Raw genomic sequence first — 14,096 nt, 5'->3', positions numbered from 1 at the left:
AAGTACAAAGATTGATTTTAATAGATTCTTTAATAGCACTATCTTTCCATTAGCTATATAACTTGCTTCATACAGCGGATGTGATAAGGCTATGTTACTGGCATCACTTTGGAATATTTCCTTCTACAGACAGTACAGATAGCTTCTTCTGAATTCAATGTTTTCTTTTAAATAGCAAATACTATGTTTAGGTTAAATATTGGGCGATTCTCTATCTGTCAAACCTTTCAGAATGACCCTTCCTGCTGTTGTTATCACATTTGTCACATGACAGTTTTACAAAGCATAAGGAAAACATGATAAGGAAAATTGCACAGAGTTGGCACTTTATGTACCCACAGAAAGTCTACGTATTGATTGAATTTGCAAAATAAATAATAAAACATGCTCACTCTCCCAAACCTCTAATGGGGCTATACTCCTAGTGTTGTGGAGATTTTGTGCAGAAGTAAAGCTGGCCATAGATGCATCGTTTTTCTTTTTAAACAATCGGTGGGCTGATAAAAAAAGAAACAAAAAAAAAACAACAAACCTATTTCCCCATCTAACTCGCTTATGTGGATAGTGGAATATGATTTTTTATTTTTTTTAATTCAGTCCATAAGTATTCTGACAGCAGGGACAATACATTGATCAGCATTGCAGCTAGTTGTCTGCAGTCCTGATCAAGGGAAAAATTTTAAATTTCCCAATATTCCCATTCGAGAGAAGCTGATCATTAGATTTAATTCTCTCATGCGGGAAAGGCTATAGATGGATCAAAAAACACTGAACTGGACGATTTTCAATCTATGGCCAACCTAAGCACCTGGGTGTGAGGGTTCTAGCTTAGACTATACTATATTAACAAAAGTATTAGGATGTTGAACAAAAATGTGCTGCGCTAGAATATAGTGAATAATAAAATCACCAAAAAGATGCAAAAAAATTCACACTATATGTGTATGAAGAAAAAATGACCAGAAATTAATCAGTATTCCTTAAAGTGTTATTGCCATAATTATAAATCAATATTCACATATATTGTAAATCATCCAGTGTAAATTAAATAAAGTGCAAAAAAAGGATAGGATATTATAAATCCCAGTTAGATCCCGGTAAAGTCCGTACATAAAAACATAGAGGAAAATCCAAGAGGGTGTGCCACAAAGTCCCAAAAAGTGCATCCACACAATTCCTTGTAAAAATATGATAGACACCGATGTGCGAATCACCCAGGGAAATCAAATGGCTGCTTACCAGAACGGGTAGGTCTCTCAAGCTAATGAGTAGACCACAGAAGGCTTAAGTGTAATGCCAAGGATGGCCACAGGATGTCTCCTTTACAATCTCAATGGCGATATCCACATATTGGGAAACAAATTATGACAGGGACATAGTGTAACTCAGGGCGATGATGACGTCAAATGTGTGACGAAACCGGTCGGGTGACCCAGACGTGACACGACCACGCCCCCAACAAGCCGGCTACCTTAGAAACCAACAGCGAGGGAGAAGTTCGTTCGTTTCCAGCGTGATTATCTGTAACCTTTAGATGCCTTGAATTCACATCGCAAATGTGAGTGTTTTATCCGCTTTTTATTGCTAATAAATGCCTTTTATACGGAGTTACACTATGTCCCTGTCATAATTTGTTTCCCAATATGTGGATATCGCCATTGAGATTGTAAAGGAGACATCCTGTGGCCATCCTTGGCATTACACTTAAGCCTTCTGTGGTCTACTCATTAGCTTGAGAGACCTACCCGTTCTGGTAAGCAGCCATTTGATTTCCCTGGGTGATTCGCACATCAGTGTCTATCATATTTTTACAAGGAATTGTGTGGATGCACTTTTTGGGACTTTGTGGCACACCCTCTTGGATTTTCCTCTATGTTTTTATGTACGGACTTTACCGGGATCTAACTGGGATTTATAATATCCTATCCTTTTTTTGCACTTTATTTAATTTACACTGGATGATTCACAATATATGTGAATATTGATTTATATTTATGGCAATAACACTTTAAGGAATACTGATTAATTTCTGGTCATTTTTTCTTCATACACATATAGTGTGAATTTTTTTGCATCTTTTTGGTGATTTTATTATTCACTATATTCTAGCGCAGCACATATTTGTTCAACATTTACTTTGGGTTTTTTCTGTGATTGCTTTGTGCAGCAGCTCACCTTTATAATACTAATTTTTTGTACATAAATAATTTTATTAGTGCAGAAATATCCACTCCTTTACAAAAGTATTAGGATGCCTGCCTTTACACGCACATGAACTTTAATGGCATTCCAGTTTTGGTCCGTAGGGTTCAATATTAAGTTGGCCCACCCTTTGCAGCTATGACAGCTTCAACTCTTCTGGGAAGGCTGTCCACAAGGATTAGAAGTGCATCTATGATAATGTTTCGCCATTCTCCCAGAAGCGCATTTGTGAGGTCAGGCACTGATGGGGATGAAAAGGCCTGGCTCGCAGTGTCCGCTCTAATTCATCCCAAAGGTGTTCTATCGGGTTGAGGTCAGGACTCTGTGCAGGCCAGTTAAGTTCCTCCACCCCAAACTCACTCATCCATGTCTTTATGGACCTTGCTTCGTGCCTTGGTCCAAATCATTTGGGGCATTATGATGTGGGGTTGTTTCTCAGGGTTTGGGCTTGGCCTCTTAGTTCCAGTGAAGGGAACTGTTAAGATGTCAGCATACCACGACATTTGTACAATTTCTTGCTCCCAACTTTGTGGGAACAGTTTAAGATGGCCCCTTCCTGTTTCAGCATGACTGCGTGCCAGTGCACAAAGCATGGTCCATTAAGACATGGATGAGCAAGTTTGAGGTGGAGGAACTTGACTATCCTGCACAGAGTCCTCACCCCAACCCAACAGGACATCTTTGGGATGAATTAGAGTGAAGACTGCGAGCCAAGCCTTCTTGTCCAACATAAGTGCCTGACCTGACAAATGCGCGTCTGGAAGAATGGCCAGACATTCCCATAGACACACTCCTAAATTTGTGGACAGCCTTCCCAGAAGAGTTGAAGCTGTTCTAGCTGCAAAGGGGTGGCAACCTCAATATGGCACCCTACAGACTAAGACTGGGATGCCATTAAAGGTCATGTGCGGGTAAAGGCAGGCGTCACAATACTTTTGGTAATATAGTGAATGTTGAAGTGCTAAGGATGGTGGGTTGTCCTTTAACCAAATTCTAGTAGCATAAGCTAAGAATAGCTTTTAACATTTTGTTTTTTTTTTTTTGTTTTTTTTTTGTGAACTTGTGCTTTAATCATATTCTGGTAGTAAAAATAAGAATAGCTTCTTACATTGGGGATAATTTACTAAAGGCAAATTCATTGTGCACTACAAATGGACTGCAAGTGCACTTGGAAGTGCTGTAGATCTGAGGGGGACATGCAAGGAAAATAAAAAACAGCATTTTTGATTGCAGATGATTGGATAATTGAAATCAGAAGAGCTTCCCCTCATTTCAGATCTTCCCCTCAGATCTACAGTGACTGCACATTTGTAAAACAGTGGATTTGCCTTTAGTAAATCAACCCCATTGAGTTGTTGAGAAGTGTTTGCTTGATTTTAACACAAAAAAAAAAAAACTTCAATTCAAAGCCTTCAATTCCATTCAGAGGTCCTCTGGAAACCTTATTATTTATTTGACACAGAGCCGGAAAAGATGAAATCATCCATAAAAGCTCTTATGCTCTTACATTTTCCCACATTTTCTTATATAAATGTGTATAGATTACTGTACCTAACAACTACCAGTAACGTAGGCTTAGCATTGACTCCCATGAGATATACAGGTGTTCACACACAAGGAGGGGCTGCCTGCACATACACGATAAAAGATGATGAAACCAATACTACATATAGGCAGGGCAGTATCACCTTTTTCTATGCATGTTGTCCCTTAATGTTTGCATGTTCCCATAATGAGAAGGTTTTCAGCTGGTCAGGTAACAATGTCATAGTCATAGCTCCTTTGACTGAGCACCATTTGATCTTTACTGTGCTTTGTTTTATATTGTAAGAACACATTTTAGATTGTGAGTCATACTAATTCTATTCAGTCTCTAGAGGAGAATAACCTGCCTGAAGAGTGTGATGGGATCTTTCAATGTCTACTTCTCAGGCTGTAAAATTGTATTTTAGGAAATCAGATGATCGTGACTGCGGATGGCTATTTTTGTGTCACCGTGTACAAAATACCCGTTAAAGATCGTGCTTGCTGAATATGCTAGTTTTATACATTCTCAAATCCTGGAAACCAGCTCAGGCTTTATATGATGTTTTATGGTCATTTTTCATTATTTGAATACAATTCAAACAACAAGTATTAAGGCTAGCAGAACACTCATTCAAGACCCTATAGGTTATTGACTACTCATTTAATGTATGCATTATGTCCGATTTCCACAAATACTCACAGGAATTTTTGTTTTATAAAGACGAGTTACTTGTCTTATTCTTATGCACTTATCTGCCTTAACATTATGACTACCCACCATAACATTATGGCACCCACCTAATATTGAGTAGGTCTCCCTTTGCCGCCATAATAGCCCCAGACCAATTGAGACACTAAACATTTGCAGGTATGCTGTGGTACCTAGCACCAAGCAGTCAGCAGAAAATCCTTTAGCTCTCCATTGGCTTGCCTTCTTCCCATAGTGCATCCTGGTGCCATCTCTTCCCCAAGTAACAGAGGAAATCCACATAATGTAAAAGAAAATGTGATTTATCAGACCAGGCCACCCACATTTTTCCATTGCTCTGTGGTCCAGTTCTGACGGGCGCACATGCCTATTGTAAGCTCTTTTTGCTATGGATACGGGTCAGCAATGAGCACCCTGACCAGTGGCTGAGCAGCCCCATATGAAACATACGGCAATTCACTGTGTGTTCTGACACCTGTCCAAACCAGCATTACCTTTTACAGCAACTTGAGCCACAGTAGCTCTTATATTGAATTGGACTTTGCAGGCCAGCCATCACTCTCCATATGCATGAATGAGCCTTAAAATGATTGTGAAGTCTAATTTTAATAATTTTTTTTTAACAAACATGTTATACTTACCTGCTCTGTGCAGTGGTTTTGCATAGAGCAGCCCGTATCCTCCTCTTCTCAGGTCCCTCTTCTCTGCTCCTGGGCCCTCCTTCCTGTTGAGTGTCCCCACAGCAAGCAACTTGCTATGGGGGCACCCTGAGCCGAGTCACAGCTTCCTATGTTAATTCGGACATGGAGCCGCGACCATAGAATGCATTAGGATACAGAAAACCTTCTGCCTTTACAATCCCTTTAACTACCCATGACCCTGTTGCTCGTTCGTCAGTTTTCCTTCCTTGGACCACTTTTGGTCAGTCTGACCACTGCAGAATGGAAACATCCCACAAGAGCTGCAATTTTTGAATTGCTCTGACCTAGTCATCTATCCATAACAATTTGGCACTTGTCAAAGTCATTCAAATCCTTGTGCTTGCCCATTTTTCTGCTTTCATAACATCAACTTCAAGGACATGTTCACTTGTTGCCCAATAAATCCCACCCACTATCAGATGCCCTTGTAACAAGATAAACAATGTTATTCACCTTAACTGTCAGTGTTCATAATATTATGGCTACTGTACTCTGAATTCTAGCAAAGCTCCTTGGGTTTCCTAATAGCAATCCTTTCCTCACGTCTTACTGCTACCTTTGACAGAACAGGGAACGTGTGACTCAATCTGGAGAAGCACATTAGTCTTATAAAAGGTGATTCTCAGCAGGGCATCAAAATAAAACCTGGGTGGAAAGTGTGTTGTAGCATTAACTAACATGTCACTGATAATTTCCTAACCCACACATGCATCACTCCTAATGTTTATACACAGCGAGACACACCTCAGGTTTAATGATGTTAGTTACACAGTCAGTCACAAGCTGGACTCTGGGTACTTTTCTAGAGCATCAAACCAAAGTTAACATGACAATTATAAAAACACAATAAAATCTGCAACTGTATGCAATGCAAAGCATATATTTAAAGCTGAACTCCAGACAAAAAATATTTTAACATATGCACTGGAAAATGAAATTCTCATCATGAATTAAATGTGTCCCATGTTTCTAGGCTGCAGCATTATGAATGACTTTGAATTTCTCCTACTCCCCCTACAGTGCAGTGAGTGCCGATAGTCCGGCACTGAGAGGTACTGCCGGTTCACACTGTTCCGACTTGTCAGGCGACTTGGTCGCCTGACAAGTAGCGGTCCATGCTGTGCAATGGTTCCCGTTCTAATAGGAGCCACTCAAGTGCAACAGAGAGATGTCAGTGTTTCTGCACACATTCTGCAAGGGCACAAAAAAACAATTGTTCTCTATGTGCCCTGTGTGGATTATTTCTGCAACGTGTATGGTATGCAGTTTTCTGCACAGGAAAAAAAACTGTTGTGACAGCAACATTGGTGTGAACAAGGCATATAACTGACGCGCATGAAAACTGACTGAAATGAGCATGAAAACTGATGAGCCCTTATTTAGCAACTGAATTCAAAAGAGGAGTAGTTACTAAAAACAACCAATCAGAAATCAGCCTTCTTTAGCCTGCCCACTCTAACATGAAACACAGTGTACGTTTAACTAGATGCCATCGATTACTGCATAGGAATGTCTTTGCACAAATATTTTCAGCATACTTATATCCTTTCCCAACATCATAGTTACAACTGCAAATCAGGTACACATAACATAAGTACATTTACCTACTGTACTTCCATACCGCTGAACGTCATATGATGTCCTGGGCTTTCAGTGGAGATATCTAAATGATGCTTGCAATTACAGGCATTATTCAGATATCTTTTTTTTTCTGCCGGAGATTCCCTGCGCTGCAAAAACAATCATAGTGGCAGTTCAGCCGCTTGATTGTTTTTAAAGGGCGCCCCCCTTCCCACCATCTGGTGCTTCTCCGCCTCGTCCGATTGGCGAGCCAGAGAAGGAATCCGCCAATGGTGGAAGTTTACCATAGAGCTGACCAAGGACCGGATGGTCATCTCTATGACTCTTGGAGGCCAGGAACGATGCTATGGCATCACACCCAGCCCTGGCAGTTGTAAACACGGGCGTGTTTGACCTTTTTTTTTTTTTTTTTAATCTCAGCCTTTCCAGCCTAGAGGAGAGATGTGGGGACTTATAGACCCCACATATCTCAATAAAGAGGACCTGTCATGCCCCATTCCTATTACAATGGATGTTTACATTCCTTGGAATAGGAATAAACGTAATAAAAAAAAATAAAATGAAAAGGAAAAGTGTAAAAAAATAAAATATAATAAACAATAAAAATAACAAAAACAAAACAAAATTAAAGTGCCCCTGTCCCCTCATGGTCGCACGCAGAAGCAAACGCATACATAGGTTGCGTCCGCATATGTAAATGGTGTTCAAACCACACATGTGAGGTATCGCTGCAAACGTTAGTGCGAGAGCAATCATTCTAGCACAAGACCTCCTGTAACTCTAAACTGGTAACTTGTAAAATATTTTAAAGTGTAGCCTATAGAGATTTCTAGGTACCAAAGTTTGGCGCCATTCCACGAGTGTGCGCAATTTTAAAGCGTGGCATGTTAGGTATCTATTTATTCGATGGAACATCATCTTTCACTTATAAGCTAATTTTATGGTTTTGTTTTTTTTAATTCATGAAAGTGTTTTTTTTCCAAAATTACGTTTGAAAAATTGTTGCGCAAATACCGTGTGACACAAAAAATTGCAATGACTGACATTTTATTCCCTAGGGTCTCTGCTAAAAATATATATGTAATGTTTGGGGGTTCTGAGTAATTTTCTAGAAAAAAAAATTGATGATTGTTACATGTAGGGGAGGAATGCCAGAATTCACCCGATATGGAAGTGGTTAATATGACATATAATTTTGCCAGCAAAAAAAAGAATGATTGGAACCTTATCCTATGTTATAAGCTCCCAAACGAATGAAATCATTCTCATAAATAATAGAATGGTGTTCTATCTGGTGCTGAATGTGTTGCTTTTATGATATAGTGCACATTAGGTTTCATAACTCAATGGTCATCTTAATGGCCTGCGTAAGATGAAATTATTCACTTGGCAGTTCTAAAAATACTTATCTGTGCTTCTGTAATAAAATATTAATTGCATCCGGGAGTGGTTATAATTATGGATGACATACACCATTACCATTCCACAAATTGTGTCCATTACACACTGCAGGATCTGCTGTTTGTTTTAATAACACACTTACTTTTTGGAATAAAAATATTTTTAATCGATTATGTGAACTCGATTGCACACAGGAAATAATCAGGAAGCTGGCATGCCTTTGTCACCTATCATGACATTTCCTCCATAACAGCGGCACTGGACTGTTTGGTAAAAATAGTTAAAGTCACTGATTTTATCACTCTAGCACCAATAAATGTTGAAGTCAAGCACAAAGTATAGTAAGCACTATGTGAAATCATGATTGTAAACATAAATTTCCACTCAATCATCCAAATTTGACTTAAAGTAGCACTATGCATCTTTGCTCTTTACAAGAACACATCAGCTATGATTAGTTCTGTACACTACAGTAATCAATTCCATCATATTTCATTTTCATAAAATCCTACTTTGTTAAAATTACCCAACTCCTGTGTGCCGGTTCCCCAAATGTCCTGTCAAGAGGCACAAACTAATTTATAAAAGATAATAAATTCAGGAATTCCTCAGGACTACATGTCCCATTGTGCATAGTGCCAATGAATGTGCATGGCTCCTCTTTGCTATTCTTCTCTGATGTGAGGACAGATCCATGTGCCTTGTAGTTCTTCCTAGGAGTGCGCATGAAGGGGGGCTCCATAAGACCAAACAAAGGAAAGAAACACCTTAAAAACCACAACACAGCTGAGAATACCCTTCTCACTTCCATACTTTATTTAACATAAATAACCTATTTATGCAGGAAGAAGAAGAAAAAGGCATACGAAAATATCAAGGGAGCAAATGAGGACTCCTCATTCACCTCAATACTGTGTCAATATCATGAGCTGGGCATGAGGACATCCATGCACAGCTTTCAGTGCCTCTGCTTCTGCCAGAATCCCAAGCTGTTCTGATCGAACAATCCTTTAACACTTTCTGGCAGTGGTGAAGCTTCACCTTCCCCCACACATTCCATTTGGCCATTGAGGCCATTGTCATTATGATGAGCCAATAGGAATGTCACGTTAAAGGAAATCTATGATAACAACAAACACTTTCATTTTAGAACATCAGCATTGTAATACCAATACAAGCAATAGTTATTTATGACAATCCAATGTAAGATCAATTATTTGAATCAATGTAATCAATTATTTGACAAATCTCCTTTCATGTTGTGAGTTTTGCCTGTCTGCTGGTCATCTCTTTCCACAACTTCCTAAATTCCCTGCACGTATGCAGCTTCTCTACTGCTGTTTACATTCATTTTCTAAGGACTACATATCCCATGGTACCTTGCTGTCTGCAAGCAGTGTTTCCTGTACTTAATCTGGCTCTCAAAACTCCTCCTCTCAGCACCTCTGTAATTCAGAAGGCAAGCTATATTAAATGTGTGACACAGCAGTTACTACTCCCAGGTCATAGGATATGTTTGTCACAGAATTCACATAAATACATGTGTGGGGATCTTCACAAAGTTTATAAACTTCAATAACAATCAGAATAAAAGGAGAAGGCCAAGAATAATTGCAATCTGGAAATCAATATAGGATTCTAGATTTTGACCATGGATAGGCTTAGATTTTTGTGTAATTTTTGTGCTTAGAGTCTATCCGCATACAATGAGCAGCAAACAAAAAACACCGCTGTGCCATTACAGCAAAACTTTTTTTTTTTTTTTTTACACAGAGTTTAACCACTTCACGACAGTTTTATTGCTACAGGGTGGCCACTGTGCACAGGATGCTGTATCTTTATATATATATATATATATATATATATATATATATATACATACAGTATATATATATATATATATATATATATATATATATGTGTGTGATCCCGCCCTTCTGGGTAGCGAGTGCCAATGCGCGCCACCGCCGACTTGCTCCCACTGTGATTATGCACAGTGGGAGCCGATAGGTGAGTACCGCATACTCAATGTCCGCCGACACCCGCCGATCATTTGTTACAGAGGCAGAACGGCATGCCTTTCCCTAGTAAAATCCCCTCCCACACAGTACACAAACACAGACTAGGCACACAGATAACCCTTTGATCGCCCTGATGTTAACCCCTTTCCAGCCAGTGTCATTAGTACAGTGACTGTACATATTTTTTGCACTCACCACTGTTATAGTGTCACTGGTTCCCAAAAGTGTCAATTAGTGTCTGCTGCAAAATCGCAGTCCCTCTAAAAGTCGCTGATTGCCATAAATACTAGTAAAAAACAAAAAATAAATACAAATTCCATAAATATATCCCTTAGAGCCCATTCACACTGCAGCGGCACGACTCTGTACTACTTCGGGGACGACTTGTGAAGTCCCGTGCACCGCGACTTCGGCGCGACTTGCACGGACTTCATATAATGAATGTCTATGCAAGTCACCCCGAGGTCGCCCCGAAGTAGTACAGGGCCCTTTTTCTAAGTCGGAGCGACTTGTGTCGCTCCTATTAGAACGGGTCCTGTGGCAGTCAATGGACCGCGAGGGACCACGACTTGTCAGGCTGACAAGTCGCCTGACAAGTCGCTCTAGTGTGAATGGAGCCATAGTTTGTGGACGCTAAAACATTTGCGCAAACAAATCAATCTACGCTTATTGGGACTTTTTTTTTTTTTACCAAAAACATGTAGCAGAATACATATTGGCCTAAATTTGTTAAGAAATGTAATTTTTAAATTTTATTATTGGATATGTTTGATAGCAGAAAGTAAAAAATATTGTTTTCAATTTCGAAATCGTCAGTCTTTTTTTGTTTATAGCACAAAAAATAAAAACTGCAGAGGCGATCAAATACCAGCAAGAGTAAGCTCTATTTGTGGGGGAAAAAAAGACATACATTTTAGTGGGTACAGCATCGCAGTTGTCAAAGTAACAGTACCATATCACAAAAAATGGCCTGGTCATGAAGGAGGTTAAATCTTCCAGAGCTGAAGTGGTTGATATGTAAAATGATATAACACTATGGTTACTGAGTGGAAACAAACTAGCATACTGTGAGGGCACTTACTTCAATGTACAATGTAAAACCACAAATGACAGGGGACCACACTGAAGCTCTGGTGACTCAAACTGGTGCAGGTGCATCATACTTCCACATGCAGTCTTTCCTTTTCAAGATAATTATAGTTACCACAATGGCAGTTTTATCCCACTAACTTCCTATTGTTTTGACCGCATGATACCACAAACTTTCCTCTCTTTAGCCCAAGGCTTAGTTCCAGACTGATATACATAGACTACCAAAGAGTGTGCCAACATGAACCCATTGGATGTGAAGCCGCAATGAAAACCTATTTACAACATGGCACTCCAGAGCGACAATTGTCACCTCTTTGCAATGACTATACATGATATAATCAGTACCAGCCTCGGGTTATATAGCATTCTGTGAAAAGATCCAGTAGGACGGCCCTGGATGATAAAAGAAAATATTGCTTCTTTTTCTTCTTGCAGCCACTGCAATTGAAGTTAAAATTAGGAGAAGTGGTCTTTTGCCGTAGCTGGTTTCAGCTCCACTCCAATACACAGAATTACCACTGCTGGATGTCGGTCAGAAGCCAGCAGCATGAAGTATACTTTATATTCTGTCAGCATTGCTTTATACAGTGGAGGAAAAGAGCTTTTCCCTCACTAACACCCTCCTGCCATCTTACAGTTTATCATGGTCCCCATAGGGCTGAGCCTGCTGAACACAGAAGGTGCTTCACATTAAAATGATGGAGAAAATAAGTAAAATTCCAGCTGGTATTGTCCCTCACAAGACTGTACATTGTACTAAAGCTAAAACCAGCTTTACATGCAATAATAAAAAAATGAACAGCAGTTCAGGGATGCTACGGAGTATCTGATCATGGAATTGTCTAATTGTGGGATCTTAAGAAATGTAATAAACAAATATTTAAATGGGAATTATCCAATTTACGAATAGCAATACCATGAAGGCTTTTAATCAGTTCCAATGTTAAATTGTGATGATATCCAATATAAAATTATAAGCATAGCCCACTTGCTTGACATTTATGTTTTTTATTCAGATACTACTGTGGTGCACCAGTCCACTCAATTCCCTTTTGTCTGTAACCTGGTGATCTGACAACCCCTGCTTTGGTCGAAGAAAAGATATTTTCAAACACACCCACTGAAGCCTCTTTGCTAAAAACTGGCCATAAATGGATCACAGTTCATTCTGTGGTTGGCTCGGTCAGTACCACTGGGCTAAACAAAATTTGATTTATTCATTGATTTTGGTCAAGGGAGCCTGGGAGAAAATTCTCGGCTGAGCGCCTGTCAGATGCAAACCCTATTTAAAAGGTAACTCCACTTTTGTGAAGAAAAAAAACAAATAGCAAATAAAGAAAAAACAATATAGCGTATACAATTGCAACACAAATCGTATTGTGATTAAAACTGTTATTAAAAATGACCTTTCCTTTTCAATCTGCAGCCGTAATTTTCTGAAAATGCAATGCAATATGGCAACCTGGAGGTTTTCTGTACACAGAATGTGTACTGACCACAGCCCAGAAACATCATTTCCTGCTTGTGTGATTGGCTCACCATATTTCCCAGACGTAGGAACACGTCTAAAGGGATGCCGGCCAAGCAGCTTTTCTAATTAGAGCTCTGCAGCTGCCACAGCTGATAGATAATTATAAAACCACTCCTATTTGACCCACTCAGCACAGGGGCACAGAGGAACAAACAATGATTTTTCAGAATAACAAAAGGTAGGAATCTGCAACAAAGTTTGTTAAAATCCTTGTAATGTACAGAGATCACTCAGAGGGGAATGTTTTTTTCTCAACAAAAGTGGAGTTACGCTTTAAGTATTCTGACAGCTGTGAATGCTGGCAGTCAGATTACAATAGTCGGCACTGCAGATTTGTCCATCCACACTGTTTAGTATGGATGGGAGAATGGATTAACTTCTCTTGCTCAGCCCCATGTATGGCCAACTTAAAGTGGTTGTAAAGGCAGAAGGTTTTATTTATCTTCTGCGTGCAGCAGCCTCCCTCAGTCCCCCCAATACTTACCGGAGCCCCATCCGTGATCCATAGATGCCCGCAAGTGCCTCGGCCATCCAGGATTCGCCCTCCTGATTGGCTGACACACAGCAGCAGCGCCATTGGCTCCCACTGCTGTCAATCAAAGTCAGTAAGCCAATCGGGAGAGAGGGGACAGGGCCAAATAGCTGAAAGGATAAATGGAGCTGTGGCTCAGCTTGGGTGCCGCTATAGCAAGCTGCTTTATGTGGGGGCACTCGAAAGGAGAGAGGGGCCAGGAGTTCCAGCGAGGGACCCAAGAAGAGGAGGATCCTCACTGCTCTGTGCAAAACTAACTGCACAGAACAGGTAAGTATAACATGTTTTTTTTTTATATTTATAAAAAAAATACAAACAAAAACACAAGACTTTACTATCATTTTAAAGTGTTACTAAACCCAGGAGCCTGCATTCACTATATCAGGTCTCCCACAGTACGCAAAACTTGGAAATGCAATTATTTTAGTAAATATAATCTGCTAAGTACCTTTTCTCATTAGCAGTATAAGTCTTATGACTTCTATGAGTGTCTGGTTAAAGCTTGTGGGAGGAGTTTTCATTCTACTCTGACTGTCCTATGAGGCTGCAGAGTCTCTGAGCCTCTCTCTGGACAGTGCCAATTGGCCCTGTGCCGATCAAATGCACCCTTCCAAGAAAAAAAAAAAACTCTCTAGCAATACACACCAAACTGAGCATGTGCAGAGTGCCCCCAAGGCTCTGTTTTATCAGGAGATAGATTGGGGCCTGTGGAAGTTGGGGAGGATCAGAGGAGACAGTATCAAACACTCTTTTTAACAATGCAGAGGACTAAGGTTCCACAGTGAGTATAACAAGCATG

At 39.9% G+C, this 14,096-nt stretch overlaps 1 protein-coding gene across 2 annotated transcripts in view; it reads right to left on the bottom strand.

The window, feature by feature from the left end:
• SPNS2 (SPNS lysolipid transporter 2, sphingosine-1-phosphate) overlaps positions 1 to 14,096 on the bottom strand; it is a 181,580-nt gene that overhangs the window by 90,793 nt on the left and 76,691 nt on the right. The gene's annotated exons all lie outside the window — the stretch shown is intronic.

The sequence above is a fragment of the Pelophylax lessonae genome (assembly GCF_965119305.1).
Source record: "Pelophylax lessonae genome assembly, chromosome: 2".
In the NCBI taxonomy this organism is placed as follows: domain Eukaryota; kingdom Metazoa; phylum Chordata; class Amphibia; order Anura; family Ranidae; genus Pelophylax; species Pelophylax lessonae.
Note: the sequence above shows the minus strand (reverse complement) of the source record. Positions and strands in the feature narration are given on the sequence as shown.